The sequence below is a fragment of the Odontomachus brunneus genome, unplaced genomic scaffold, assembly GCF_010583005.1.
Source record: "Odontomachus brunneus isolate Ranch 3 - 2012 unplaced genomic scaffold, Obru_v1 Obru_scaffold_025, whole genome shotgun sequence".
NCBI lineage: Eukaryota > Metazoa > Arthropoda > Insecta > Hymenoptera > Formicidae > Odontomachus > Odontomachus brunneus.
The window spans coordinates 1513442-1520435 of record NW_022639475.1 but is presented as its reverse complement, the minus strand read 5'-3'; the positions used below and the strand labels follow the sequence as shown (position 1 = coordinate 1520435).

The 6994-nt window shown below is 40.3% G+C and overlaps 1 protein-coding gene across 3 annotated transcripts in view; it reads left to right on the top strand.

Moving 5' to 3' along the window:
• The first annotated feature begins 570 nt into the window (after positions 1 to 570).
• LOC116842392 (multivesicular body subunit 12B) overlaps positions 571 to 6994 on the top strand; it is a 12297-nt gene continuing 5873 nt past the window's right edge. The window contains exon 1 of one of the 3 annotated variants that reach the window (XM_032811559.1): positions 571 to 844. The gene's annotated coding sequence lies outside the window, so the exon portion shown is untranslated. The other 2 variants (XM_032811561.1, XM_032811560.1) reach the window with 2 other exon arrangements.

Genomic DNA, 6994 nt, shown 5'->3' with positions numbered 1-6994 from the left:
ATATCATTAAGAGGTCATAAAAAAATATCTACAAGACATTTCTTTATGACCTCTTAATGATATCTTAAAGATGGCTAATACGTCGATTTTAGAGCTTCTGTTCATTGGGAGGCTACCTCCAGATCTGAAAAGTTATGTATATCCAAACTATATAGCTTGTAAATTAGGCGATCTGAATTTTCCCTATGTAATGGACATCTAAATAGGACGTGTTCTAAGTCTTGACACTCAGCGCCACATTCACAGGACCGCTGTTGAATGATATTTACCTTAAATAGATGTTTGCCTGTTTGTATGTGTCCAGACGTGCTGTTAAAGTGATTTGGAGTTGTAAGCAGTATTTAAATTGTTTTTTTAAGAACCACGGTTTGACAGATATCCCTTTGTTGATAGACCAGTATACGATGTAAACCAGGCCAATGCGGAGTGATCTTAAGTCCGCCTCTCCGCGACTGCGACGTTTCATCCGCGCGACCTCGCAGAGCCACCTCGCGGAGGAACGAAATGAACGACGCGAATTTTACCGAATATCGTCGAGCGCGGCCGAACTCACCGGCCTCAGCAGCGCTCGGCGATTTTTCGAGCAGTTTCGCAACGCGCCGCGTCGTCGTACAACGTTGGTGCGCGGTTTCTCGATGTCATCGTCGTCGTAGTCGTCGGTTGACGTGTCACCCGCGTCGCCCGTTAAAAAATATGAGCGTTATCGAGCGGGATCACGCCGCGTCGTACCATCGCCGTCGCTGCGTCAGTGCGGAGAACGTGGTGGTGTGAAGAAGACGAGGACGACGACGAGGAAGAAGCAGAGGAGAAGGACAAAGGTCGCGGCGCGCCGCCGCGCGAGAAGGTCAGCCTCTATCGAGCGTGCTCGGGTCGACGTCGCCCCCAAACAGAGAGAGAGAGAAACACAGAGGGCCATCCGGCGGACCGATCTCTCGTAGCTAATAATCTTGACGTGGAAAGGGCTGGAAGAAGCGTCTTCGCGTGCTCGCACGCACATACACATGTACAGGTCGGGCGTAATATTCCTACACACGAATGTTACACCATCTCGGGGCTTCCTGTGAGAAATACATTGTGTGCGTCGGAGAGGTACACGATTTGGTATACCAAGGCTATACCATGTTACGTCGGCTATGTATACAAATGAATAACGCATATCTGCACGCAAATCGGGTATAATATAACCTAGTTCGCGAAGTTACACGAAGTTTGTTTTTTTATCTAAATTGTCTAAATTGGTGCATACTAGTACAATAAGTTAGAGTGAGACAAATATATTTCACTCTATCGTATTGTACGCATCAGTTTAGGCAGTCAGCTAAAAAAGACCTATGGTTCCAGAGCTTCTCATAATACATACGCCCTTATTTTGAACTTTCTTATCGATAACAGTGCCTTTAAATGTGACTCATAAGCACTCTGATTGGCTTACAAGCACATTTGGAGAGAAAGAGACGCTTTTATCGGTAAAAGAGAATTCACGGAATGAGGACCACTGTGTGCTTTAGAGAGGTATAACTTCGTGTGTCGACGCCAGGATTAGGCGTTTACGCGTATTTTACGATACTATATGTGTAAACAATGTAAACTATATGTAAGATGCCATTGATGTACTATGAGTAATTTGTAGATGTAGTTCAAAGAATGTCTTGCTAAAAATTAATTCAGAAGTATTTATATTTTCAATTAACCTCCTTAGGATCATACTGTACACTTGTAGTATTGTTTCCTAGATAGGTTAGAGTCTACAAATGGTCTCAGTGACATTTCTCACATCAGAGTTAATTTTACCACTTTGTCACTTAATGTTTGTTAAACATTACATTTATAACATTAATACCCAACACAGACACTGCGATTCTATCTCACGATTGAATTACTCTTTTTTTTTTTTTTTTTTTAATACGTTTAGTATAATTTTCAATATTCTACATGGTTTACATTGTCTACACATAAAGAAAAGACTGTATACAGCATGTAAACAACACGTGAACGATCCGCGTGTAGATATAATCTACAAATTTACGACATAATCTTGGTTAACGTCACTATGTCATGTTGATTGTGTGCACATATGCATAGCATGCATCTGCACACACAGACTGGGCGTAACAAATAGCCTTGCACATCAAGTTGTACGCCGTTTTAGGGCTAGGGGATACATTGTGTGCTGTGTTAAGCTTCTATGTTATGTAGTTTTGTATACACGTTCGCATAACATATATATCCGCGCGTTTTCTTTTTACCTCTCTCTCTCTCTCTCTCTCTCTCTCTCTCTCTCTCTCTCTCTCGGGCGGACTCTCGAACACGCCCTTGACGGTTAACGGCTAAGCGAACCGGTCTATCGGCTGCCTCGGGCCGAACGCTTTCCGCGTTGTGTCCGGCATTTAGCCACTGTGTCTAGCGTCTGATCGGCCGTTGCCCGATCTGTTGTCCATTTGACGCGCGACGAAGAGCCGAAGAAGCCGCTCTCTCGATTCTCCGGGAGGCCTCTCCTCTCATTCTCTATACAACGACCGAGAACTGCAACTACGAGAAACGTAAACACGCGTCTATTTCGGTACACGACATACCGTGCACCTGGCATGCGTCGCATATTCTGCTGTCCTCCCCAAGCTTTGTTTGTCTACCCGGGAACGCGTTGGAGTTTTGACGATCGCGGATTTCCATGTGCCAAACATGATGCTGGAGATGCATCGCTTCTTCCGTGACAATCCGAGTCCAGATTTTGATTTTTTAATTTCTACTTCGATAATTCCTCGATCTCGAAGTTTTGATATTACTTCGATCTTGATACTCCAATTAACACCCATTTTGATACTTTGAAATCTCTCTTGATTTTACTTAATATACTAGCTTTGTCAAGAGAGATCCTCTTTAGAATCTGCGGATGACATTTTGTACGTTTTCTTGCCGTTTAGTGTAGGCTAAGTAAGATTTCAATTTCAATGTGTATTACACATACACTGATCCTTCAGAATATACAGACGTTGGAAGATGTTCCCGTCCAAGGTAGGGCTGAAATGTCAATTCGAGAACTTTATCGCGCCAGACAATGCGTGACAGAGGCATCGCGCGGAGGATTAAGGCTCCTGATCAATCATCGCGGTTATATTGAATCGATGACGTCAGAAAAAAGGAAAAACATGCTCAAAATTGCGAGCCACGGCTAAATAAAAAGATATATCATTAAAATGACACTTGCAATCTGTTCTACATATCTGCGAAATGCTCTGGATATTCCTCTTTCATCGAAATAACTTACTAGATAATTGCAAAATAAATGTGATGCCTCGCTTTGACAGAAAATCGGCTGTGTGATTCGGTGCCGAATATGATCAAATAACTATTTAAACGCATCAAATATCACAATTAGCACAGTATTCGGAGCATTTTCACACTTTCACAATTATATCACATGTGATATGCACGCACTACACTCAGTAATAATGCTGTGGTTTGTAGGAAACAATACAAATCATCATTACATCTGTTCGTTTTCGACATAGACTTAGTGTATATAGACTGCGTGTTCTCAATATTTCCTATAGTTTGAACGCGTCACAAAATAAAAAGACAGCATACTTTCGATCACCATTCTGTCTTTCTCTAAACGCGTCGTTTAGAAAAAAAGATAAAATGGTGATCGAAAGTGTTTTATCTTTTTCTATTTCATAACTCGCTCAGCCCAATACGCAGTCTATGTATACTAAGTCTGTGGTTTTCGATGAACTTTTGCACTAGTGTAATAAGTTAGAGAGAGACAAGTATATACTTTCTTTAATCTAATTCTTCACTTTAATTTTCTCTCTATCTCTCTCTTACTGCGATAGTCTGTACTAGTGTAGAAGTTCTTTGGAAACGAACAAACCTATTTTCTCGCCTAATAGTTCATCATTTTGCCATTTACAATCATATCGCCACCATCAACGCAGAGTTCTCGGCTGACTAATCAGTGCTGGGGTTCTGTAACTCGTTATTGGAGTTAACGGCAATTTCGTTATCGTTGCGGAACTTTTGCATACCGTAGAAAAGTTGCGCAACGATAACGAAACTGTTGTTAACTTCAATAACGAGTTACAGAATCCCAGCACAGGAACCTTATCTCCGCGACAGTTAGGCGACAATTCCCCGAAAAGTAGAGGGGATAATGTTGTACCAAGGTTGTTCCAAGGAAAATCTCTACACGATAAAATTTAATGATCTGTTCTTTGTAACTGCACTGCTGAACTAATACAAAAGGTTGAGAAAACATATACTTGTCTCAATTGTACTTCAATTTATTGCACCAATTCAGCAGTGCAGTTACAAAGAACAGGCCTTTAAATTATATCGTGTGAGATTTTCCTTAGTACCAACATTAGCCTCTCCATTTTTCGGAAAATTGTCGGCTAATCCTCTGCGACTTTATTGTGATCGAGGCAAGACGAACTGTCATCGTTCTGATCGTGCGTCACGACATCGACATGCGACAATGACTGACTGCGTCGTGTTGAGAATCCCGTCTTTCCCGGTGACGATGTCGTTCGTGATAGAAAACTCGTTCGGGCGAGTCGCGGGAGTCAGCCGATGATGCTTAATAGAACGTGCGCCGACTTAATTCCGGGACACTAACACGAGACGATCGGCGGACGAGAAGCGACGTGTTTACAGTTTACATCGAGATATACGTGGTCGGAAATTGTACGTGCTTTAAATAACTAGGAACGCTTCGATATATCTTTGTGATATTCGAGACATTTCCGCTGTTTCATCAGAAATCATCATCTACGAGAATGTTGACTTTTCTCTTGCCAGATTGATCTTTCTTTTTCTTTATGTAAATTATCAATCTTATACATGATATTATCAAAGATAACGTCACATCATTCACTGAAATGCGCAGCAATTTCAAACAAAGTGGATTTCTCTTACTCTTATCAGTCTCATCTTTCTTACTTTTCTGAGGAGGATAACTTTTGTTACAGAATTTTTGACATTTCAAAAGATATTTTACAATGTCCACTCACGGAGAAAAATAATTTTGCTCTTTTAGTAAAATCGTCGTTGCTACTGCAAATTCGTAGTGACATAAAAAAAAATTTAATTGACGTAACTAATTGTACAAATTATTCGTTATCAGAGCAGAAGTAATTTCGTTGCCAGGATAGAAAAAATTTGTTGAGTATATTTGTCCTAAGAATCACGTTAATTTGCTATTGATACAAAATAACGTATCCTTAGCAAATTTATTTGCTATCGGAGTAAAACTACTACTGCTTATATAAATCCATCATGGTCCTTATAGCAAAATAATTTGTAGATTCAGCAAATTATATCCAGCAAATAGTGATTAGTACTCTTAGCAAATCTTTTTGCTGTTTATATAATAACGAAAAGATTTTGCTAGACCAGCAGAAAATTTGCTGGGCCAGCAAATTATTTTTCTCCATGCTGTAATATTGATCGGTGACAATTTTAACAAGCGATTATCAGCCTTGATTGTCCGTCCTCTCACAATGCCTAGCACAAGTTGGAGCACTCGTTTATTTTTGTTGATGACAGGCGGCTGAATATCGAGAGCGGGAGACTCATGATGATAATCACAAAAGATCATATTCGTATGTTAAATCTTAATCTGGCAGAGAGAACTGATTAGTGTATCTAATCATATATGTCACGTCCGGATGTATATATACATTGTGATTATTTGGTTAATCGCAGTTTTATTTATTATATCATATCGTATCGCTTCCATCTAGACGGAACGGTTAGAAAATCCCATAAGTTTTGGTCTGACAAATGTTATGACCTTCTTGAAGCTTAACACTGAAAAGAAAAATCGAGTAAAGGAAACTAGGTTTCAGAGTTATGCAAGTTCTGTTGTATAACCCGGATTCATTTGGATTGAATAAAAATCAGGCGAGGCCGGCAATCCGGTATTGGAATTTGAACGGAAAGATTTAGCCGACGATACGAACAGTGAAACCGGAGTATAGAGTTTGATGATATAGATGTTCTTTCAACTACAAAAAGTTTGATCCAACTGTGTAAATAATTCTGTCTCTGATGGGAAATTATGTAAGAGGAATTATGTAAGTCAACAATGTACGTTTAATCAGTTTTACGCCTGATTTACTTAAGTGCGCTAAGTTTGGAGTTTGCTCTTACGCAAACATACGAGACTAAATGAACATCGAAATTTTGCTGGAAAAATTAGGACAGATAGCTCACATGTATACAACCCTGAAATTGAGTTCGTTTAACTCGATTCGAGTTATTTCAGTGGATCTCTTCTGCAGTGTAGTGTACATACATCACTCTCGACCACATCAGATCGTTTTTCCACGAACACACACACGCGCGCGCGTGCGGCTCGCCGACGTACGTCCTACTTTACGTTCTTTCTCTCGTCACTCTGTCTTCGTTTTGCCTTCCTCTTTCGACCCTTCAACTCCGCCCGTTAATTCACAGACTAGACCAGTGTACTCTCCTCGACATTGTTGACGACGGCGACTCACTCGCGCTGCTCCTCCCTAATAGGATTTCACGTCGACGACGCGCAAATTTCCGGCGCGATTGTTCCGGGCTCGCGATGGCCGGTACTTGGAAGAAAGCGATCGATTACCAGCCTGTATGAAGTTAGCCCCCCACTTTTCGAATTTATTAATTTTGACAGTTGTGCTGATTTCTGCTAGGTTTGTGCTACATTGTGCTCGAGTTATAAATTTTTAATACGAAAAATGAGCGAGAAAAATGGAAAAAACCGTTTTTTTGGTATCCCCCCACTTTTTGATTTTCGAAATTTTTTTTATTGTGCTAGGTTGTGCTAAGTTGTGCTAACATTGTGCTAAAGTATTATCTTCGAAATATAATCATAAAAGGAATAAAACGAAAAAAACGATTTTAGGCAGAAAAGAAGAAAAGTAATATTTATATTCGTATAAGTCAACCATACAATATATAATTATATATCTGAGTTGCTCTAGGCTAGCACAAGTCAGCACAAGCTTCA